This window comes from Chiloscyllium punctatum, chromosome 22 (assembly GCF_047496795.1).
Source record: "Chiloscyllium punctatum isolate Juve2018m chromosome 22, sChiPun1.3, whole genome shotgun sequence".
Lineage (NCBI taxonomy): Eukaryota > Metazoa > Chordata > Chondrichthyes > Orectolobiformes > Hemiscylliidae > Chiloscyllium > Chiloscyllium punctatum.
In genome coordinates this window covers 6,828,352-6,853,296 of record NC_092760.1, presented here as the reverse complement: position 1 = coordinate 6,853,296, position 24,945 = coordinate 6,828,352, and positions in this window count along the sequence as shown.

Here is a 24,945-nt window from a genome sequence, read left to right as displayed (position 1 = left end):
AGGCGAAGCTCTTCAGAAGTATCAAGAGTGCAAAGGGGTCCTTAAAAATGAGTAGCAAAGAATGGCCATGAAATATCCTCATTAAAATACTGTTAAGGAAAGGTCACAAGGTATTTTATGAGTGTAGTTAGAGGAAGAGGATTCCCAGCTAAAGAGTGGGGCCTGTTAGAAACCAAAGTGACAATCTGTGCATGGAGCCAGATGAAGTAGTTGAGGTCTTCAATGAATACTTCCCATCTGTATTCACACAGGAGAAAGACATTGTAGCTGCGGACTTCATTTCGGTTGGTGAGATTCTATAACATGGTATGATCAATAACGAGGAGATATTAAATGTTTTATTTGGCGTAATGTTGGAGATAATTCCCAGTGCCCAATGAAATGTTCCCAGGCTGCTATGGGAGGTAAGGGAGGAGGTTGCTGGGGCCCTAGTGGATATATTTAATACTTTGCTGGCCACACGTGAAGTGCCGAATGACTGGAGGATCGCTAATGTGGTTCCTTTATTTAGGAAGGAGGAGAAAGTGAGGACAGCAGATGCTGGAAGAAGGGCTGATGCCCGAAATGTCGATTCTCCTGCTCCTTTGATGCTGCCTGACCTGCTGCGCTTTTCCAGCAATGCATTTTCACCTTTATTCAGGAAGGGCAACAGGGGTAGGCCAGGTAATTACAGAACAGGGAGTCTGACAGCAGGGGGAGGGACATTATTGGAAACAATTCTGAGGATGAATCAACATTTGAAAAGGCAGTGATCACGGATTGAGTAGAGGAAGATATTGTCTGAGGAATTCAGATTTTGAAGTGGTGTCTAAGAATATTGATGAGGGCAGTGTAGATGATGTGGGTTACATGGACTTGAATAAGGCCTTTGACAAGGTCCGTCATGGAAGGCTGATCCAAAGGTAAAGAGCCATTGGGATCCAAGGCAGGTTGGCAAATTGGATGTAAAATTAGCGGATGTACCAGCGGGTGTACCACAGGGATCTGTGCAGGAACCACTGTTGTTTATGATGTACATTAATGACTTGGATGTGAAAGCGGAAGGTGTCATTAGTCGGTTTGCAGATGCCATGAAAGGTGAGGGTGTTGTCCACAGTGAGGGGGATGGTCTCAGGCTGCAGTCCGATGTCAATCAGATGATAAGCTGAGCAGAACTTATTTCTGATCAATGTGAGGTAATAACTTGTGGGAGGTATGATAAGCAACGGACAGACACAATGAATGGTCAGTCCTTGCGGCGTACTGAGGAACACAGGGACCTTGGTGGATAAGTCCATTGATCTCTGAATGGGTCAGCACAGGTAGACAGGGTGGGGAAGACACCTGAACTGGTAGCGGGAGCGAGACCCATATCTTGATGGGGTAAATTACTAGAGCTGCTTGAGAGGATATAAACTAGTCTGGCAGGGTATTGGACCTTAAACAGTTGTAAGGTCACAACGAAGATTGAGGCTGGTGCACACGTTAAAGAGAGTGATTTCAAAAGACAAGGCAGGCAAGAACATAACAGGGAATGGGGGGAAACTGATGATTAAACTGCATTTATTTCATTGCAAGGGGCCTGACAGCTAAGGAAGATGAACTCAGGACATGGATTGGAACATGGGACTGGGATATTATAGTTATTACAGAAACACAGCTGAGGGAGGGGCAGGACTGGCAGCTCATTGTTTCAAGGTAGAGATGCTACAGGAAGCATCGAAGGGGAGGCAAGAGAGGACGCGTGGTGGTGGGTTTTGATTGCATGAATCATCAAAGCAGTACTTAGAGAGGATATTCCTGTGGGATCGCCCAATGAAGCTATGTGGAACTCAGAAATAAGAACGTGTCATCACTTTGATACAATTGTCCTACTAACCCCGAATAACCAGTGGCAGATTGAGGAACAAGTATGTCGGGAGATCTCAAATATCAATCAGAATAATAGGTCTGTAATTTTAGGGATTTTTTTAAACTTTCCAAACTTAGACTGGGACTGCCAGTGTTCAGCGTTTGGAAGGGAGGAATTTGGTAATTGCGTTCCAGAAAACTCCCAATCAATATGTAAACAGCCTAAAAAGAGAAAGGGACAAAACCTGACCAACTCCTTGGGAAACAAGATCAGGAAAGGGACTGAGGTGTTAGTGGGAAGGCATTTTGCTAAAGTGACCACAGTTCTTCTAGTTTACAAATAGCTCTGGAAAAGGACAGGCCTGGTCCACAAGTTCAGTTTTTAAAACGGAGCCAGCCCAATCTTGATAGCATTAGCTAGGAACTTTCAAAAGGTGACTGGGGAGTGCATTTGCAGGGAAAGGGAAGATTGGCAAGTGAGAATATTTTAAAAGTGAGATAATTTGAGCATTCAGCGCCAACATGTTCCTGTTTTTTGTGTAGGTCAATGCTGACAGCATTTGGAAATGCTGGCTGTCTATTGAGGGTCTGGTCATGGAAAAGGGGGCGAATGTCAGGTATAGCCAGCTGGATCAAGGGGATCCTTGAGAATCATAGGGACTGTAGGAATACACTTTGGGTAGAAATCAGTAATGCAGAAAAGATACATGAAAATGCCTCGGCAGAGAAGAATAAGGAGAATCCAAAAGTGATTGTATAAAATATTAAAAGTAAACGAGTATCTCAGGCCAAAATTGGGGCCCTTAAATATCAATGAGGCAATTCATGTGTGGAACTGCAGGATATTTCCCAAGACCCTAAACACATTTTTCACTCCAGAACTTACTGTGGACAAAGACTGGGGAACTCAGGGAACAAGAGTAATAGGTTACACCACAATTGGTGTTCTCTGCAATTCCAGTCTCCCTCCTATAGGAATGATGTTGTGAAACTAAAAAGAGCTCATAAAAGATTTACAAGACGTTGCCCGGGTTGCTGCTGAATAAGATGGGGTTATTTTCAGTGGAGCATCGGAGACTGAGGGGTGACCTGACAGAGGTTTATATAAACATGACGGACATGGATTGGGTAAACATTCAAGGTCTTTTCCCAGGGGTTGGGGAGTCCAAAACTAGAGAGCATAGATTTAAGGTTAGAGGGAACAGGTTTAAACGGCACTGAAGTGACAGCTTTTTCATGCATATGGTGATGCGTGTATGGAATGAGCTGAGAGAGAAAGTAACAGAGACTGATATTATGACAACATTTATAAGGTATCTGGATGGGAACATGAATAACATGGGCTTTGAGGTACATGGGCCAAATGCTGATAAATGGGAGGGATGTGTTAGATCTACTGGTCAGCATAAATACGTTGGACCGAAGGCTCTGTTTCCATGGTATCCATCTCTGTGACTTGAAAAGAGTGCATTTATGGAAGAGGTAGTGCTGGAGGTTTTAAAACACAGAGGAATGGAAAGCCCTAGGACCTCATTAAGTGTATCACAGGACATTGTGGGATGCTAGGGAAGAAATGGTGGAGCCCCTAGCAAAGGTATTTATACCATTGACATCTACGTGTGAGGTGCTGGAAGGCTGGAGGGTGGCATAGTGGACAGTGAAGGAGGTTTACTCAGATTACAAATGGACCTTGATAATATGGGTGAATGGGCTGAAAAACCGTAGATGGTATTCAATCTGAATAAATGCAACGAATACATTTCGTACAACAAACAAGGGTAGAACTTATACAATTAATGTTCGGGCCTCAGTTAGTGTTTTAATGCAGAGAGACCTCCAGGTTCAGTTACATATTTCTTGAAGTTTGTATCACAGGATGGATAAGACAGTGTTGGCATGTTTGACTATTGCTCAGTCCATTGAGTGTAGGATTTGGGACAACATGTTGAGATTGTATGGACACTGGTGAGGTCTCTTCTGCAGTACTCCATCCAGTTGTGACCGCCCAGTTATAGGGAGGATATTATTAAGCTGCACGGGTTCAGACGAGATTAACCAGGATGTTGCTGGGTATGGAAGGCTTGAGATTGAAAAATGGCTGGATAGGCTGAGCACTTCTTATGAAAAAAATGAGATATATAGACCAATTTAATGGTCGGTGCCTTTTCCTCAGGGTGGGGGATTCTCAAGAGGAGAGACCACATTTTTAAAGTTAGAAGAGAGAGATTTAAAAAAAAAGACATGGCGGAAAATTGTTACACAGAGGGTGGTTTGAGTGTGGAATAAACTTCCTGAGGAAGGGGTGCATGTGGGTACAATTACAACGTTTAAAAGACATTTGCATGAGTATATGAACATGAATGTTTTGGAGGGATTTGGGCCAGCAACAGGCAGCTGGGATGAGTTTAGTTTGAGATTATGATGGGTATCAAGTGAAGGGTCAGTTTCCATTCTTTATGACTCTATGACAAGAATGTGGGTTAATTCTATTATTTAAGAAAGGCTGCAATAGAAAACCAGGGAACTAAAGACCAATTAGCCTAATGGTGGGTAAGTTGTAGAAGTGACTCTGCCAGACAGGAGTCACATTCATTTGGAAAAGGCAAGGATTGATTAAAGATAGTCAGCACGGCTTTGTGCATACAAAGTCAGGTCTCATTAACTTGATACTTTTGTTGAAGTGGTGACCATACATTGTCTACACTAAAGTCAGCAGGGTCTTTGACAGGATTTATCAAGATATACTGTTTCGTAAGATTAGTTGACATGGGATCAGGGGGAACTAGCCAATTGGATACAAAATTGGCTTGATAATAGGAGACAGAGGGCGGTGGGAAAGGGTTGTTGTTCAGACTGGAGTCCTGTGACCAGCGGTGTGCCAGAAGGTTCAGGGCTGGGTCCACTGATATACATCACCGACACAAACAATTTGGTTGAGAATATAGGAGTCATTGTTAGTAAGTTTGTAGATGATCAAATTAATGGTGTAGTGGGCAGTGAGTACAGTTATCGTATACAGTGAATACACTGACCAACTGGGCCAGTGGACCAGGGAATGAAAGATGGAGTTTAATTCAGGTTTTGGATTTTGTTAAGACAAACGAGGAATGAATGACACAGTTAATGGGAGAGCTCTGGTCGGTGTTGTCGAACAGTGAGAGACCAAGGGGTACAGTTACAGATGGACAGGGTGGCGAAAGTGGCATTTAGGACACTTGCCGTCATTGTCCAGCACTTTGTTAGATACGTTGGAGATATTTGTAACATTGTCCTAAATAGTTCTCTTGGGCAGAGGAGGCTACAGAGTGACTTTATAAAGTTTTACAAAACCATACAGTTCCTAAGAATGGTGAATAGCCAAGGGGAAGTGAGTCTAAAACTAGACGCTATAAACGGGAGGTGAGAGAGCAAAGATTTAAAGAGGGAGCTGAGGGGCAACATTATCCACACAGGATGGTGCATAGACGGAATGGACTGCCAGAGGCACATGGGAGAAACAAGAATAATAACAACATGGAAAAGACATTTGGGCAGGAACATGGAGAGGTACATGGAGAGGAGAAGGTTTTTTTAGATTAGATTAGATTAGATTACTTACAGTGTGGAAACAGGCCCTTCGGCCCAACAAGTCCACACTGCCCCGCCGAAGCGTAACCCACCCATATATCTACATCTAGATCTACCCCTTACCTAACACTACGGGCAATTTAGCATGGCCAATTCACCTGTCCTGCACATCTTTGTGACTGTGGGAGGAAACCGGAGTACCCGGAGGAAACCCACGCAGACACGGGGAGAACGTGCAAACTCCACACAGTCAGTCGCCTGAGGCGGGAATTGAACCCGGGTCTCTGGCGCTGTGAGGCAGCAGTGCTAACCACTGTGCCACCGTGCCACCCAAAATAGAATAGAAAAGAGCCAAATGCAGGCAAGTGAGACTCGTTCGGTATCGGAAAGCTGGGCAGCATTGAGGAGTTGGACCACAGGTTCTGTTTCCGTGCTGTATGACTCTGTATCCAGTTAAAGAGGATTAGATTACCGAAATAAAGCATGTTATAGACACTGAAGCAATTTACAGCAATAGGGATGGTAATCCAGAATGCAGTACCTTTCAAATATGTGGAGGGAGTACAGGGAATGGAGGTGGTTACAGGGACAGGAACTGTTCTAGGAGTTACAAATTATTGAAGACACTGGTGCACAAGCCATGCCGTAGACACAGTGTTACAGGTACTGAGTCTTAGTGCAGTGTTGGAGGGAGAACACAGAAGAGAAAGATCCCATGCAGCATTCCAAACGTCTTGTGGGAGGCCTGCTTTAACCTATTTTGTACTGATGCTCACTAAGACAGCAGAGGCCTGGAATGATTTCTCTGAACTCCCGATGCTGTCTCACAACGTACGTTAAAGTAGATGTGGTGATTGAGCCTGGGGTGTGTCTGTACAATGCTCCCCCTCCAGCACTGCATCTGTGTCATGTCTTGTTTGCCGGTGTTTGGAGCCCACTCATTGCTCCCTGCTCTGTGCACTGTGAGTGATCTCACCTCACTGCAGGATTTATTGAAGGCTCCAGATCTCTCTTCCCTTTGTCTCTTTGGCTGACCAAACATCTTCAATGTGGTGACAGACAAGCAGTTGGGAAGTCTATTGAGCCAGGAACTTCCCGAGTACCTACAGGAGACAGGGAAATAGACAGAATGGGACATTACACAGAATGGGACATTAGACTGATGCAGTGAGGGTTACACAAGAAGAATGGTACTAAGTCCCACAGAGATCTGGAAAATGCATCCTGCTCTGTGTTGCTGTATCTTTCTGGAGGTAGAAATCTGTTGACCCAGGATCTAGACTAACTGCAAGAGCGGGAAGCACTGACAGAGACTGCAATTATACCCACACAGTGAGGGATACCACATGGAGAGATACTGAGTGATATCACTAGAGTGCTGGAAGGTGTTGGGATCACAGAATCATGGGTTTAGCTTCATGATGCACTGGTTTCAGGGATGAGCAACCAGTGAGCAGGTGAAGTGATGCCCTAGTGGTATTATTGCTAGAGCATGTATCCCAAACCACAGCTAATGTTCAGGGGAGACAGATTTGAATCCCACCACAGAAATAGTGGAATTTCAAATGAATAATTTCAAAAATAGTAAGTAAGAATCCATAAGTAAGTATGAAACCATTGCTGATGTACAAAAAACCCAAACACTTGTTCTTTAGATAAGGACATCTGCCCATCCTCACGTGGTCGGCACGACATATCCACAGCAAAGTGTTTGCCTCTCAATTACACTTTGAAATGGCCGAGCAAGTTACTCAGCTCAAGGGCAGCTCGGGCTGGGCAAGAAAGGCTGGTTAGCCAGAGACACCCACATCCCATAACTGATTTAATAAATAGTCCATTAGGACGGTCCCACTGGAACTGTACTGGGAGCAGTATCCTGGCCAATCATGTCGGTAGGTTTATGGACAGGGCTTTAAGCTGACAGAGAGGATTAAGGGACAGGGTTCAGGTGAAAGGAGCTTTCCAAATCCAAAAAGAAAAGGTGAAGCATCGGAACAGCATGGGAATGTGGCTGAAGACAAGCAGAAAGGAACAGGATGGTACAAAGTTTAACTAAAACTGTACATCAGTGAATCGGTTTGTGACAGGAAATTGTGGGAAAGAGTAAAATATGACTTTGTTTTTGCAATGGACGAATTCTCATCAATAAGGTAGATGGATTTGTGATGCAGTGATAAGAAGAGATTTAGTCACCAGGGAGACGTGGTTACAGGGCGAACAAAAGGTGAAACATAAATATTCAATGGTTCACAATCTTGTGGAAACTCAGGCAAAATCAGTAACGCTAACAATAATGGATAACAAAGGCATTACAGAGAAAGCATTTGGCTGCAGATCATGAAGTAGAGTCAGTCTGAATGTAAATTCTGGCTACTACTTGTCAAGGACTCAAGCAGCAGAACAGTTTTTCGCCACCGAACAGTATTTCATTCCTCATCACTGCATTGAACAGGAACTCAATGAAATTTTTAACTAAGGCATTGTGATAATTTTGGGAAACTTCAATTTTCGCATAACCTGGGACAGTCAGATGGACAACTGTGATATTGGAAGAGGAGTTCCAAGAATATTTTTTCAGTGTTGCTTTAAATAACTCATTGGGCAACTGGCTAGGAACGTAACTATCTCAGATTGACCGTTGTGTGATGAAACTTAGTGAATGAGTCATATCACCTTAAGAGATCCTATAGGAAATTGTGGTAAGTGCAGTTTTAAGCATTATAATGTTGTAAAGAGACTCGCAGAAAGGACAAGTTACAACTAGAAATGAAAATAGCCAATTACTTGAGTTTGAGCAGACAAGTGACCAAGGTAAACAGGCTAAACAAACTGAAATATGTGTCTGTAAATGAACAGTGGAAAATATTTGAAGGAACAGTGTAAAATACTCAACAAAAGGACATTCCATTGAAACAGACAAAACCTCAGCAAGAAATTCCCACTGGTCCCTCACTCAGGACAGAATGGATCATATTAGATTATCAGGCTGAGAAGATCACCAAATATTACTTAAAATTCTGCAGTAAGGGAGTGTTTAGGAGTACGTTTTAAAGGAATTACAAAGTGTATGCTAGCAGGAGGAGGTCAGATGGAAGGGGTACCATTGTCAGGGTTTATTGTCACAAAAGGAATAGGGAGAGATGAAGGGGATGGAGGTGGTGAGAGTGTTACAGAGAGTGGTCAGGGCCTGAACGTTGTTACAAGGTCAGTACGGATTGCTGCAGCTGGAGGGGTTTGCAGAGGTAGGGAGCGCCATGTGTATTTTTAGTTATTTATTCATGGGATGTGCGTGTCACTGCCTGGACTACATTTTTTGCCCCCACTGGTAATTACCCAGAGGGCAGTTCAGAGTCAGCCATATTGCTGTTGTTCTGGAGTCACATGTAGGCCAGACCAGGTTAGAATGTCAGGTGGCCTTCCCTAAAGCAGGTAAGTGAACCAGGTGAGTTCTTCCTACTGATCAACAATGGTTTTATGGAGGCCTCACCGATGTTTTGTACAGATTCAACATGACATCCCAACTCCGACTCTCAATGCTCTAACCAATGAGGGTAACCATCCCAAACGCCTGCTTCACCAGCCTGTCTACCTGTGACACTACTTTCAAAGAACTGTGTACCTACATCCCTGGGTCTCTGATTGACCACACCACCCAGGGCCCAAGCATTAACTGTACAAGTCCCACCCTGACTTGTTTTACCAAAATGGCACACTTCACATTTATCTAATTAAACTCCATCTGCTATTCTTCAGCCCACTATCCCAGCAGTACTGTTCATCCTGTAGAATCACAGATAACCTTCTTCACTGTCCACTTTACCACCAATTTCAGTATAACTCAAAAACAAAATCTTACTTTCCAGGATACCAATATTCCCATCCAAACCATTAGTCCAAATGACAAACAACAGGGCACCCACTGCATCGCTGGTCACATGCATCCAGTCAGAAAAACAATATGTCTCTCATCACCCTCTGTCTCCTACCATCAAGCCCAGTTTTGTAACCAGTTCCCTCACTCCTCCTGAATGCCATATCCTTTTACATTGATCTGAGCTCATTACCCACTTTACCATATGGAGCAAAGAACACAGGACAGTGCAGCACCAGACCCTTCGGTCATGATGCCATGCCAATATTTTATCCAAACGTAAGATCAAACTAACCTACACACCCTTCATTTTATTATCCATGTGCCTATCCAGAAATATATTTAATGTCCCTAATGCGTCTAACTTTACTGCCACCTCTGGCAGTGCATTCCACTCGCCCACCACTCTGTATGTAACGAACCTACCTCTGAAATCTCCCCTTAAATACTCGCTAATCACCTTAAAATTACACCCCCTTGTAATAGCTATTTATGTCAGGGTAAAAAAAATGTCTCTCACTATTCACTCTTTCTGTGCCTCTCATCATCTGGTTCACTTCTGCCAAGTCATCCTCACACGTCTTCACTCCAATGAGAAAAGCCTTAGCTCCCTCAACCTTTCTTCATAAGACATGCCCTCCAGTACAGGCAGCATCCTGGTAAATCTCCTCTTTACCCTCTCTAAAGCTTCCACATCCATCCTGTAATGAAGAGACCAGAACTGAACACAATATTACCAGTGGGGTCCAGACAGGGCTCTATAGAGCTACAGCATAACCTCGCAGCTTTAAAACTCGATCCCCCAGCTAATGAAATCCAACACAATATATTCCTTCTTAACAAGCCTATCATCTTGGGTGGCAAACTTTGAGGGATCTCTGGACCTGTTACCCAAGATCCTTCTGTTCCTCCACAATGCCAAAGATCCTGCCTTTAACATTGCATTCTGTATTCAAATTCAATCTTTCAAAATGAATGACTTCACACTTTTCCAGATTGACTTCCATCTGCCACTTGTCAGCCCAGCTCTGCATCCTGTCATTGCCCCGTTGCAAACAACAACAGTCCTCCACACTTGTAGCACACTGCTCTTCCCTGGATGTGTTACATTGACTGATTGAGGTCAGTCTGCACATCCCTGGGTGCGTTACATTGACAGAGTGCGATCAGTCTGCTCTTGTCTCGGTGGGTTACATTGACAGCTTGGGGTCAGTCTGCTCTTCCCTGAGTGGGTTACATTGACAGAGTGGGGTCGGTCTGCTCTTCCCTGGGTGTGTTACATTGACAGAGTGGGGTCAGTCTTCTCTTCCCAGAGTGGGTTACTGGACAGAGTGGGGTCAGTCTGCTCTTCCTTGGGTGTGTAACATTGAAGAGTAGGGTCAGTCTGTTCTTCCCTGGGTGTGTGTTACATTGACCGGTTGGGGTCAGTCTGCTCTTCCCTGGCTGTGTTACAGTGACAGGGTGGGGTCAGTCTGCTCTTCACTGGGTGGGTTACATTGAGAGTGAGGGCAGTCTGCTCTTTCCTGGGTGTGTTACATTGACAGAGTAGGGTCAATATGCTCTTCCCTGGGTGTGTTACATTGACAGAGTGGGGTCAGTCTGCTCTTCCCTGAGTGTGTTACATTGACAGGGTCGGGTCAGTGTGCTCTTCCCTGCGTGGGTTACATTGACAGACAGCGGTCAGTCTGTTCTTCCCTGGGTGAGTTACATTGACAGTGTGGGGTCATTCTGCTCTTCCCTTGGTGTGTTACATTGACAGACTGGGATCAGCCTGCTCTTCCCTGGGTGTCTTGCATTGACAGAGTGTAGTCAGTCTGCTCTTCTCTGGGTGTGTTACATTGACAGAGTGAGGTCAGTCTGCTCTTCCTTGCGTGCGTTATATTGACAGAGTGGCGTCAGTCTACTCTTCTCTGGGTGTGTTACATTGACAGAGTGAGGTCAGTCTGCTCTTGCCAGGTGTGTTACACTGACAGATTGGGGTCAGTCTGTTCTTCCCTGGGTGAGTAACATTGACAGAGTGTGGTCATTCTGCTCTTCCCTGGGTGTGTTACATTGACGGAGTGGGGACAGTCTGCTCTTCCCTGGGTGTGTTAGATTGACACAGTGGGGTCAGTCTGCTCTTCCCTGGGTGAGTTTCATTGAGAGAGTGTGGTCATTCTGCTCTTCCCTGGGAGTGTTACATTGACGGAGTGGGGTCAGTCTGCTCTTCCCTGAGTGTGTTTTTTGACAGGGTGGGGTCAGTCTGCTCTTCCCTGGTTGTGTTAAAGTGATAAGGTGCGGTCAGTCTGCTCTTGACTGGGTGTGTTGCAATGAGAGTGAGGTCATTCTGCTCTTCTCTGGGTGTGTTACATTGACAGAGTGAGGTCAGTCTGCTCTTCCCTGCGTGCGTTACATTGACAGAGTGGCGTCAGTCTGCTCTTCCTTGTGTGTGTAACATTGACAGAGTAGGGTCAGTCAACTCTTCCCTGGGTGTGTTACATTGACAGGGTGGGGTCGGTCTGCTCTTCCCTAGGTTTGTTACAGTGACAGGGTGGGGTCAGTCTGCTCTTCACTGGGTGGGTTACATTGAGAGTGAGGGCAATGTGCTCTTCGCTGGGTGTTTTACATTGACAGAGTGGGTTCTGTCTGGTCTTCCCTGAGTGTGTTACATTGAAAGGGTGGGTTCCGTCTGCTCTTCCCTTGGTGTGTTACATTGACAGGCTGGGGTCAGTCTGCTCTTCCCTCGTTGTGTTACAGTGACAGAGTGGGGGCAGTCTGCTCTTCCCTGGTTGTGTTACATTGACAGTGTGGGCTCAGTCTGCTCTTCCATGGGTGTGTTAGATTGACACAGTGGGGTCAGTCTGCTCTTCCCTGGGTCTGTTACATTGACAGAGTGGGATCAGTCTGCTCTTCCCTGGATGTGTTACATTGACAGATTGAGGTCAGTCTGCACATCCCTCGGTGCGTTACAGTGACAGAGTGGGGGCAGTCTGCTCTTCCCTGGGTGTGTTACATTGACAGTGTGGGCTCAGTCTGCTCTTCCCTGGGTGTGTTAGATTGACACAGTGGGGTCAGTCTGCTCTTCCCTGGGTCTGTTACATTGAGAGAGTGGGATCAGTCTGCTCTTCCCTGGATGTGTTACATTGACAGATTGAGGTCAGTCTGCACATCCCTCGGTGCGTTACATTGACAGAGTGGGATCAGTCTGCTCTTGTCTCGGTGGGTTACATTGACAGCTTGGGGTCAGTCTGCTCTTCCCTGAGTGGGTTACATTGACAGAGTGGGGTCGGTCTAATCTTCCCTGGGTGTGTTACATTGACAGAGTGGGGTCAGTCTTCTCTTCCCTGAGTGGGTTACTGGACAGAGTGGGGTCAGTCTGCTCTTCCTTGGGTGTGTAACATTGAAGAGTAGGGTCAGTCTGCTCTTCCCTGGGTGTGTGTTACATTGACCGGTTGGGGTCAGTCTGCTCTTCCCTGGCTGTGTTACAGTGACAGGGTGGGGTCAGTCTGCTCTTCACTGGGTGGGTTACATTGAGAGTGAGGGCAGTCTGCTCTTTCCTGGGTGTGTTACATTGACAGAGTAGGGTCAATCTGCTCTTCCCTGGGTGTGTTACATTGACAGAGTGGGGTCAGTCTGCTCTTCCCTGAGTGTGTTACATTGACAGGGTCGGGTCAGTCTGCTCTTCCCTGCGTGGGTTACATTGACTGACAGCGGTCAGTCTGTTCTTCCCTGGGTGAGTTACATTGACAGGGTGGGGTCATTCTGCTCTTCCCTTGGTGTGTTACATTGACAGACTGGGATCAGCCTGCTCTTCCCTGGGTGTCTTGCATTGACAGAGTGTAGTCAGTCTGCTCTTCTCTGGGTGTGTTACATTGACAGAGTGGCGTCAGTCTACTCTTCTCTGGGTGTGTTACATTGACAGAGTGAGGTCAGTCTGCTCTTCCCTGGGTGTGTTACACTGACAGATTGGGGTCATTCTGCTCTTCCCTGGGTGTGTTATATTGACAGAGTGGGGTCAGTCTGCTCTTCCCTGAGTGTGTTTTTTGACAGGGTGGGGTCAGTCTGCTCTTTCCTGGGTGTGTTAAAGTGACAAGGTGCGGTCAGTCTGCTCTTGACTGGGTGTGTTATAATGAGAGTGAGGTCATTCTGCTCTTCTCTGGGTGTGTTACATTGACAGAGTGAGGTCAGTCTGCTCTTCCCTGCGTGCGTTACATTGACAGAGTGGCGTCAGTCTGCTCTTCTCTGGGTGTGTTACATTGACAGAGTGAGGTCAGTCTGCTCTTCCCAGGTGTGTTACACTGCCAGATTTTGGTTAGTCTGTTCTTCCCTTGGTGAGTTACATTGACAGAGTGGGGTCATTCTGCTCTTCCGTGGGTGTGTTACATTGACAGAGTGGGGACAGTCTGCTCTTCACTGGGTTTCTTGCATTGACAGAGTGGGGTGAGTCTGCTCTTCTCTGGGTGCATTACATTGACAGAGTGGGGTCAGTCTGCTCTTGTCTGGGTGTGCTACATTGACAGAGTGAGGTCAGTCTGCTCTTCCCAGGTGTGTTACACTGACAGATTGGGTTCAATGTGCTCTTCCCTGCGTGTGTTACATTGACAGAGTGGGGTCAGCCTGCTCTTCCCTGGGTGTGTTACATTGACAGGCTGGGGTCAGTCTGCTCTTCCCTCGTTGTGTTACAGTGACAGAGTGGGGGCAGTCTGCTCTTCGCTGGGTGTTTTAGATTGACAGAGTGGGGTCAGTCTGCTCTTCCCTGGGTGTGTTAGATTGACACAGTGGGGTATGTCTGCTCTTCCCTGGGTCTGTTACATTGACAGAGTGGGGTCAGTCTGCTCTTCCTTGTGACTGTAACATTGACAGAGTAGGGTCAGTCAACTCTTCCCTGGGTTTGTTACATTGACAGGGTGGGGGCGGTCTGCTCTTCCCTGGTTTTGTTACAGTGACAGGGTGGGGTCAGTCTGCTCTTCACTGGGTGGGTTACATTGAGAGTGAGGGCAATGTGCTCTTCGCTGGGTGTGTTACATTGACAGAGTGGAGTCAGTCTGGTCTTCCCTGAGTGTGTTACATTGAAAGGGTGGGAACAGTCTGCTCTTCCCTTGGTGTGTTACATTGACAGGCTGGGGTCAGTCTGCTCTTCCCTCGTTGTGTTACATAGACAGAGTGGGGCAAGTCTGCTCTTCCCTGGGTGTGTTACATTGACAGAATGGGGTCAGTCTGCTCTTCCCTGGGTGTGTTAGATTGACACAGTGGGGTCAGTCTGCTCTTCGCTGGGTCTGTTACATTGACAGAGTGGGATCAGTCTGCTCTTCCCTGGATGTGTTACATTGACAGATTGAGGTCAGTCTGCACATCCCTGGGTGTGTTACATTGACAGAGTGGGATCAGTCTGCTCTTGTCTCGGTGGGTTACATTGACAGCGTGGGGTCAGTCTGCACTTCCCTGAGTGGGTTACATTGACAGAGTGGGGTCGGTCTGCTCTTCCCTGGGTGTGCTCATTGACAGAGTGGGGTCAGTCTACTCTTCCCTGGTTCTGATACATTGACAGAGTGGGGTCAGTCTGATCTTCCCCGGGTGTGTTACATTGACAGAGTGGTGTCAGTCTGCTGTTCTCTGGGTGTGTGACATTGACAGAGTGAGGTCAGTCTGCTCTTCCCTGGGGGTGTTACATTGACAGAGTGGGGTCAGTCTTCTCTTCCCTGAGTGGGTTACTTTGTCAGAGTGGGGTCAGTCTGCTCTTCCTGGTGTGTGCAACATTGAAGAGTAGGGTCAGTCTGCTCTTCCCTGGGTGTGTGTTACATTGACCGGGTGGGGTCAGTCTGCTCTTCCCTGGCTGTGTTACAGTGACAGGGTGGTGTCAGTATGCTCTTCACTGGGTGGGTTACATTGAGAGTGAGGGCAGTCTGCTCTTTCCTGGGTGTGTTACATTGACAGAGTGGGGTCAGTCTGCTCTTCCCTGAGTGTGTTACGTTAACAGGGTCGGGTCAGTCTGCTCTTTCATGCGTGGGTTACATTGACAGAGTGGGGTCAGTGTGCTCTTCCCTGGGTGTGTTAGATTGACTCAGTGGGGTCAGTCTGCTCTTCTCTGGGTGTGTTACATTGACAGAGTGGGATCAGCCTGCTCTTGTCTGGGTGGGTTACTTTGACAGAGTGGGGTCAGTCTGCTCTTCCTTCGGTGTGTTACAGTGACAGGGTGGGGTCAGTCTTCTCTTCATTGGGTGGATTAAGTTTAGAGTGAGGAGAGTCTGCTCTTGCCTTGGTGTGTAAATTGTCAGAGTGGCGTCTGTCAGCTCTTCCCAGGGTGTGTTACATTGACAGAGTGTGGTTAGTCTGCTCTTCCCTGCGTGTGTGACATTGACAGATGGGGTCAGTCTGCTCTTCCCTGGGTGTCTTGCATTGACAGAGTGGGGTCCGACTGCTCTTCCCTGGGTGTGTTATATTCACAGATTGGGGTCAGTCTGGTCTTCACTGGGTGTGTTGCATTGACAGTGTGCGATCAATCGGCTCTTCCCTGGGTTTGTTACATTGACAGAGTGGGGTCAGTCTGCACTTCCCAGGGTGTGTTACATTTAAAGAGTGTGGTCAGTCTGTTCTCCCAGGGTGTGTTCCATTGACAGAGTGGGGTCAGACTGTTGTTCCCTGGGACTGTTACATTGATAGAGTGAGGTCATGCTGCTCTTCCCTGGGTGTGTTGCAATTACCGAGTTGGGTAAGTCTTCTATTCCCTGTCTGGGTTACATTGACAGAGTGGGGTCATTCTGCTCTTCCTTGTGTGTGTAACATTGACAGAGTAGGGTCAGTCAACTCTTCCCTGGGTGTGTTACATTGACAGGATGGGGTCGGTCTGCTCTTTCCTAGGTTTGTTACAGTGACAGGGTGGGTTCAGTCTGCTCTTCACTGGGTGGGTTACATTGAGAGTGAGGGCAATGTGCTCTTCGCTGTGTGTTTTACATTGACAGAGTAGGGTCAGTCTGCTCTTCCCTGGGTGTGTTACATTGACATAGTTGGTTCAGTCTCGTCTTCCCTGAGTGTGTTACATTGAAAAGGTGGGGTCAGTCTGCTCTTCCCTTGGTGTGTTACATTGACAGGCTGGGGTCAGTCTGCTCTTCCCTCGTTGTGTTACAGTGACAGAGTGGGGGCAGTCTGCTCTTCCCTGGGTGTGTTACATTGACAGAGTGGGGTCAGTCTGCTCTTCCCTGGGTGTGTTAGATTGACACAGTGGGATCAGACTGCTCTTCCCTGGGTGTCTTGCATTGACAGAGTTAGGTCAGTCTGCTCTTCTCTGGGTGTGTTACATTGACAGAGTGGGATCAGCCTGCTCTTCACTGGGAGTGTTACATTGACAGAGTGGGATCAGTCAGCTCTTCCCAGGGTGTGTTACATTGACAGAGCGTGGTTTGTCTGCTCTTCCCTGCGTGTGTTACATTGACAGAGTGGGGTCATTCTGCTCTTCCCTGGGTGTGCTACATTGACAGAGTGTGGTCATTCTGCTCTTCCCTGCGTGTGTTACATTGACCGAGTGGGGTCAGTCTGCTCTTCCCTGGGTGTCTTGCATTGACAGAGTGGGGTCAGTCTGCTCTTCCCTGAGTGTGTTGCATTGACAGGGTGGGGTCAGTCTGCTCTCCCCTGGGTGTGTTACAGTGACAGGGTGTGGTCAGTATACTCTTGACTGGGTGTGTTACAATGAGAGTGAGGTCATTCTGCTCTTCCCTTGGTGTGTTACATTGACAGAGTGAGATCAGCCTGCTCTTCCCTGGGTGTCTTGCATTGACAGAGTGTAGTCAGTCTGCTCTTCTCTGGGTGCGTTCCATTGACAGAGTGAGGTCAGTCTGCTCTTCCCAGGTGTTTTACACTGACATATTGGGTTCAATTTGCTCTTCCCTGCGTGTGTTATATTGACAGACTGGGGTCAGTCTGCTCTTTCCTGGGTGTGTTACATTGAGAGATTGGGGTCAGTCTGTTCTTCCCTGGGTGAGTTACATTGACAGGGTGGGGTCAGTCTGCTGTTCCCAGGTGTTTACACTGACAGATTGGAGTCAGTCTGGTCTTCACTGGGTGTGTTGCATTGACAGTGTGCGATCAATCGGCTCTTCCCTGGGTTTGTTACATTGACAGAGTGAGGTCAGTCTGCACTTCCCAGGGTGTGTTACATTTAAAGAGTGGGGTGAGTCTGTTCTCCCAGGGTGTGTTCCAATGACAGAGTGGGGTCAGACTGTTGTTCCCTGGGACTGTTACATTGATAGAGTGGGGTCAGTCTGCTCTTCCCTGGGTGTGTTACAATTACCGAGTTGGGTAAGTCTTCTATTCCCTGAGTGGGTTACATTGACAGAGTGGGGTCAGTCTGCTCTTCCTTGTGTGTGTAACATTGACAGAGTAGGGTCAGTCAACTCTTCCCTGGGTGTGTTACATTGACAGGGTGGGGTCGGTCTGCTCTTCCCTGCGTTTGTTACAGTGACAGGGTGGGGTCAGTCTGCTCTTCACTGGGTGGGTTACATTGAGAGTGAGGGCAATGTGCTCTTCGCTGGGTGTTTTACATTGACAGAGTAGGGTCAGTCTGCTCTTCCCTGGGTGTGTTACATTGACATAGTGGGTTCAGTCTCGTCTTCCCTGAGTGTGTTACATTGAAAAGGTGGGGACAGTCTGCTCTTCCCTTGGTGTGTTACAGTGACAGAGTGGGGGCAGTCTGCTCTTCCCTGGGTGTGTTACATTGACAGTGTGGGGTCAGTCTGCTCTTCCCTGGGTGTGTTAGATTGACACAGTGGGGTCAGTCTGCACATCCCTGGGTGCGTTACATTGACAGAGTGGGATCAGTCTGCTCTTCCCTGAGTGGGTTACATTGACAGAGTGGGGTCGGTCTGCTCTTCCCTGGGTGTGTTACATTGACAGAGTGGGGTCAGTCTTCTCTTCCCTGAGTGGGTTACTTTGACAGAGTGGGGTCAGTCTGCTCTTCCTTGGGTCTGTAACATTGAAGAGTAGGGTCAGTCTGCTCTTCCCTGGGTGTGTGTTACATTGACCGGGTGGGGTCAGTCTGCTCTTCCCTGGCTGTGTTACAGTGACAGGGTGGGGTCAGTCTGCTCTTCACTGGGTGGGTTACATTGAGAGTGAGGGCAGTCTGATCTTTCCTGGGTGTGTTACATTGACAGAGTAGGGTCAATCTGCTCTTCCCTGGGTGTGTTACATTGACAGGGTGGGGTCAGTCTGCTCTTCCCTGAGTGTGTTACATTGACAGGGTCGGGTCAGTCTGCTCTTCCCTGCGTGGGTTACATTGACAGAGTGGGGTCAGTGTGCTCTTCCCTGCGTGTGTTAGATTGACTCAGTGGGGTCAGTCAGCTCTTCTCTGTGTGTGTTACATTGACAGAGTAGGATCAGTCTGCTCTTGTCTCGGTGGGTTACTTTGACAGAGTGGGGTCAGTCTGCTCTTCCCTCGGTGTGTTACAGTGACAGGGTGTGGTCAGTCTGCTCTTCATTGGGTGGATTAAGTTTAGAGTGAGGAGAGTCTGCTCTTGCCTTGATGTGCAAATTGTCAGAGTGGCGTCTGTCAGCTCTTCCCAGGGTGTGTTACATTGACAGAGTGTGTTTGGTCTGCTCTTCCCTGCGTGTGTGACATTGACAGATGGGGTCAGTCTGCTCTTCCCTGGGTGTGTTACATTGACAGAGTGGGATCAGTCTGCTCTTCGCTGGGTGTCTTGCATTGACAGCTTGGGGTCGGTCTGCTCTTCCCTGGGTGTGTTACATTGACAGAGTGGGTTAAGTCGGCTCTTCCCTGGGACTGTTTCATTGACATAGTGGGGTCAGTCTGTTCTTCCCTGGGTGTGTTACATTGACAGGGTGGTGTCAGTCTGCACTTCCCTGGGAGTGTGACATTGACAGAGTGAGATCAGACTGCTCTTCCCTGGGTGTGTTAGATTGACTCAGTGGGGTCAGTCTGCTCTTCCCTCGGTGTGTTACATTGACAGGGTCGGGTCAGTCTGCTCTTCCCTGCGTGGGTTACATTGACAGAGTAGGGTCAGTCTGGTCTTGTCTCGTTGGCTTAGTTTGACAGAGTGGGGTCAGTCTGCTCTTCCCTCGGTGCGTTACAGTGACAGGGTGGGGTCAGTCTGCTCTTCATTGGGTGGATTAAGTTTAGAGTGAGGACAGTCTGCTCTTGCCTTGATGTGTAACTTGTCAGAGTGGCGTCTGTCAGCTCTTCCCAGGGTGTGTTACATTGACAGAGTGTGGTTAGTCTGCTCTTCCCTGCGATTTTGACATTGACAGATGGGGTCAGTCTGCTCTTCCCTGGGTGTGTTACATTGACAGAGTGGGGTCAGTCTGCTCTTCCCTGGGTGTCTTGCATTGACAGAGTTGGGTCAGTCTGCTCTTCTCTGGGTGTGTTACATTGACAGAGTGGGATCAGCCTGCTCTTCACTGGGAGTGTTACATTGACAGAGTGGTATCAGTCAGCTCTTCCCAGGGTGTGTTACATTGACAGAGCGTGGTTAGTCTGCTCTTCCCTGGGTGTGTTACATTGACAGAGTGGGGTAAGTCTTCTATTCCCTGAGTGGGTTACATTGACAGAGTGGGGTCAGTCTGCTCTTCCTTGTGTGTGTAACATTGACAGAGTAGGGTCAGTCAACTCTTCCCTGGGTGTGTTACATTGACAGGGTGGGGTCGGTCTGCTCTTCCCTGCGTTTGTTACAGTGACAGGGTGGGGTCAGTCTGCTCTTCACTGGGTGGGTTACATTGAGAGTGAGGGCAATGTGCTCCTCGCTGGGTGTGTTACATTGACAGAGTGAGGTCAGTCTGCTCTTCCCAGGTGTGTTACACTGACAGATTGGGTTCAGTGTGCTCTTCCCTGCCTGTGTTACATTGACAGAGTGGGGTAAGACTGCTCTTCCCTGGATGTGTTATATTGACTGAGTGGGGTCAGTCTGCTCTTCCCTGGGTGTGTTACATTGACAGAGTGGGGTCAGACTGCTCTTCCCTGAGTGGGTTACATTAACAGTGTGGGGTCACTCTGCCCTTCCCTGGGTGTGTTACATTGTCAGATTGGGGTCAGTCTGCCCTTCCCTGGCTGGGTTACATTGACAGAGTGGGGTCAGTCTGCTCTTCCCTGGGTGGGTTACATAGACAGAGTGGGGTCAGTCTGCTCTTCCCTGGGTCGGTTACATTGACATAGTGGGTTTAGTCTGCTCTTCCCTGGGTGTGTTACATTGACAGAGTGGGATCAGTCTGCTCTTCCCTGGGCGTGTTTCATTGACAGAGTGGTGTCAGAGTGCTCTTCCCTGCGTGTGTTACATTGACAGAGTGGGGTCAGACTGCTCTTCCCTGGGTGGGTTACATAGACAGAGTGGGGTCAGTCTGCTCTTCCCTGGGTCGGTTACATTGACACAGTGGGTTTAGTCTGCTCTTCCCTGGGTGTGTTAAATTGACAGAGTGGGATCAGTCTGCTCTACCCTGGGCGTGTTTCATTGACAGAGTGGTGTGAATCTTCTCTTGCCTGCGTGTGTTACATTGACAGAGTCGGGTCAATCGGCTCTTCCCTTCGTGGTTTTCATTGACAGAGTGGGGTCAGACTGCTCTTCGCTGGATGTGTTATATTGACAGAGTGTGGTCATTCTGCTCTTCCCTGGGTGTGTTACATTGACGGAGTGGGGTCAGGCTGCTCTTCCCTGGGTGTGTTACATTGACAGAGTGGTGTCAGTCTGCTCTTCCCTGGGTGTGTTACATTGACAGAGTGGGGTCAGTCTGCTCTTCCCAGGTGTGTTACACTGACAGATTGGGTTCAGTGTGCTCTTCCCTGCCTGTGCTACATTGACAGAGTGGGGTCAGACTGCTCTTCGCTGGATGTGTTAGATTGACAGAGTGGGGTCAGTCTGCTCTTCCCAGAGTGGGTTACATTAACAGGGTGGGGTCACTCTGCCCTTCCCTGGGTGTGTTACATTGACAGAGTGGGGTCAGTCTGCTCTTCCCTGGGTGGGTTACAGAGACAGAGTGGGGTCATTCTGCTCTTCCCTGGGTCGGTTACATTGACACAGTGGGTTTAGTCTCCTCTTCCCTGGGTGTTTTACATTGACAGAGTGGGATCAGCCTGCTCTTCCCTGGGCGTGTTTCATTGACAGAGTGGGGTCTGAGTGCTCTTCCCTGCGTGTGTTACATTGACAGAGTGGGGTCAATCTGCTCTTCCCTGCGTTGTTTAAATTGACAGAGTGGGATCAGTCTGATCTTCCCTGGGTGTGTTAGATTGACACAGTGGGGTCAGTCTGCTCTTCCCTGAGTGTGCTACATTGACAGAGTGGTGTCAGTCTGCTCTTCCCTTCGTGTGTTACATTGACATAGTGAGGTCAGTCTGCTCTTCCCAGGTGTGTTACACTGACAGATTTGGTTCAGTGTGCTCTTCCCTGCGTGTGTTACATTGACAGAGTGGGGTCATTCTGCTCTTCCCTGGGTGTGTTACATTGACGGAGTGGGGTCAGTCTGCTCTTCCCTGGGTGTCTTGCATTGACAGAGTGGGGTCAGTCTGCTCTTCCCTGAGTGTGTTTTTTGACAGGGTGGGGTCAGCCTGCTCTTCCCTGGGTGTGTTACAGTGACAGGGTGCGGTCAGTCTGCTCTTGACTGGGTGTGTTACAATGAGAGTGAGGTCATTCTGCTCTTCCCTTGGTGTGTTACATTGAGAGAATGAGGTCAGTCTGCTCTTCCCTGCGTGCGTTATATTGACAGAGTGGCGTCAGTCTGCTCTTCTCTGGGTGTGTTACATTGACAGAGTGAGTTCAGTCTGCTCTCCCCAGGTGTGTTACACTGACAGTTTTTGGTTAGTCTGTTCTTCCCTGGGTGAGTTACATTGACAGAGTCGGGTCATTCTGCTCTTCCCTGGGTGTGTTACATTGACAGAGTGGGGACAGTCTGCTCTTCACTGGGTTTCTTGTATTGACAGAGTGGGGTCAGTCTGCTCTTCTCTGGGTGCGTTACATTGAAAGAGTGGGGTCAGTCTGGTCTTGTCTGGGTGTGCTACATTGACAGAGTGAGGTCAGTCTGCTCTTCCCTGGGTTAGTTACATTGACAGGGTGGGGTCAGTCTGCTGTTCCCAGGTGTTTTACACTGACAGATTTGGGTTAGTCTGGTCTTCACTGGGTGTGTTGCATTGACAGAGTGGGGTCAGTCTGCTCATCCCTGAGTGGGTTACATTGACAGAGTGGGGTCAGTCTGCTCTTCCCTCGGTGTGTTACATTGACAGAGTGGTGTCAGTCTGCTCTTCCCTTGGTGTGTTACATTGACATAGTGAGGTCAGTCTGCTCTTCCCAGGTGTGTTACACTGACAGATTTGGTTCAGTGTGCTCTCCCTGCGTGTGTTACATTGACAGAGTGGGGTCAGACTGCTCTTCTCTGGGTGTGTTATATTGACAGAGTGTGGTCATTCTGCTCTTCCCTGGGTGTGTTACATTGACCGAGTGGGGTCAGTCTGCTCTTCCCTGGGTGTCTTGCATTGACAGAGTGGGGTCAGTCTGCTCTTCCCTGAGTGCGTGATTTGACAGGGTGGGGTCAGTCTGCTCTTCCCTGGGTGTGTTACAGTGACAGGGTACGGTCAGTCTGCTCTTGACTGGGTGTGTTACAATGAGAGTGAGGTCATTCTGCTCTTCCCTTGGTGTGTTACATTGACAGAGTGGGATCAGCCTGCTCTTTCCTGCGTGTCTTGCATTGACAGAGTGTAGTCAGTCTGCTCTTCTCTGGGTGTGTTACATTGACAGAGTGAGGTCAGTCTGCTCTTCTCTGGGTGTGTTATATTGACAGAGTGAGGTCAGTCTGCTCTTCCCAGGTGTGTTACACTGACAGATTCTGGTTAGTCTGTTCTTCCCTGGGTGAGTGACATTGACAGTGTGGGGTCATTCTGCTCTTCCCTGGGTGTGTTACATTGACAGAGTGGGGACAGTCTGCTCTTCACTGGGATTCTTGCATTGACAGAGTGGGGTCAGTCTGCTCTTCTCTGGGTGCGTTACATTGACAGAGTGGGGTCAGTCTGCTCTTGTCTTGGTGTGCTACATTGACAGAGTGAGGTCAGTCTGCTCTTCCCAGGTGTGTTACACTGACAGATTGGGTTCAATGTGCTCTTCCCTGCGTGTGTTACATTGACAGAGTGGGGTCAGCCTGCTCTTATCTGGGTGTGTTATATTGACAGAGAGCGGTCAGTCTGTTCTTCCCTGGGTGAGTTACATTGACAGGGTGGGGTCAGTCTGCTGTTCCCAGGTGTTTTACACTGACAGATTGTGGTTAGTCTGGTCTTCACTGGGTGTGTTGCATTGACAGTGTGGCATCAATCGGCTCTTCCCTGAGTGGGTTACATTGACAGAGTAGGGTCAGTCAACTCTTCCCTGGGTGTGTTACATTGACAGGGTGGGGTCGGTCTGCTCTTCCCTGGGTTTGTTACAGTGACAGGGTGGGGTCAGTCTGCTCTTCACTGGGTGGGTTACATTGAGAGTGAGGGCAATGTGCTCTTCGCTGGGTGTTTTACATTGACAGAGTGGGTTCAGTCTGCTCTTCCCTGAGTGTGTTACATTGAAAGGGTGGGGTCAGTCTGCTCTTCCCTCGTTGTGTTACAATGACAGAGTGGGGTCAGTCTGCACTTCCCTGGGTGTGTTAGATTGACAGAGTGGGATCAGTCTGCTCTTGTCTCGGTGGGTTACATTGACAGCGTGGGGTCAGTCTGCACTTCCCTGAGTGGGTTACATTGACAGAGTGGGGTCGGTCTGCTCTTCCCTGGGTGTGCTCATTGACAGAGTGGGGTCAGTCTAATCTTCCCTGGTTCTGATACATTGACATAGTGGGGTCAGTCTGTTCTTCCCTGGGTGTGTTACATTGACAGAGTGGTGTCAGTCTGCTCTTCCCTTGGTGTGTGACATTGACAGAGTGGGATCAGTCTGCTCTTTCCTGGATGTGTTACATTGACAGATTGAGGTCAGTCTGCACTTCCCTGGGTGTGTTACATTGACAGAGTAGGATCAGTCTGCTCTTGTCTCGGTGGATTACATTGACAGCGTGGGGTCAGTCTGCTCTTCCCTCGGTGTGTTACATTGACAGGGTCGGGTCAGTCTGCTCTTCCCTGCGTGGGTTACATTGACAGAGTAGGATCAGTCTGGTCTTGTCTCGTTGGCTTAGTTTGACAGAGTGGGGTCAGTCTGCTCTTCCCTCGGTGTGTTACAGTGACAGGGTGGGGTCAGTCTGCTCTTCATTGGGTGGATTAAGTTTAGAGTGAGGACAGTCTGTTTTTGCCTTGATGTGTAACTTGTCAGAGTGGCGTCTGTCAGCTCTTCCCAGGGTGTGTTACATTGACAGAGTGTGGTTAGTCATCTCTTCCCTGCGATTGTGACATTGACAGATGGGGTCAGTCTGCTCTTCCCTGGGTGTGTTACATTGACAGAGTGGGGTCAGTCTGCTCTTCCCTGGGTGTCTTGCATTGACAGAGTTGGGTCAGTCTGCTCTTCTCTGGGTGTGTTACATTGACAGAGTGGGATCAGCCTGCTCTTCACTGGGAGTGTTACATTGACAGAGTGGGATCAGTCAGCTCTTACCAGGGTTGGTTACATTGACAGAGCGTGGTTAGTCTGCTCTTCCCTGCGTGTGTTACATTTACAGAGTGGGGTCATTCTGCTCTTCCCTGGGTGTGTTACATTGACAGAGTGGGGTCAGTCTGCTCTTCCCTGGGTATCTTGCATGACAGAGTGGGGTCA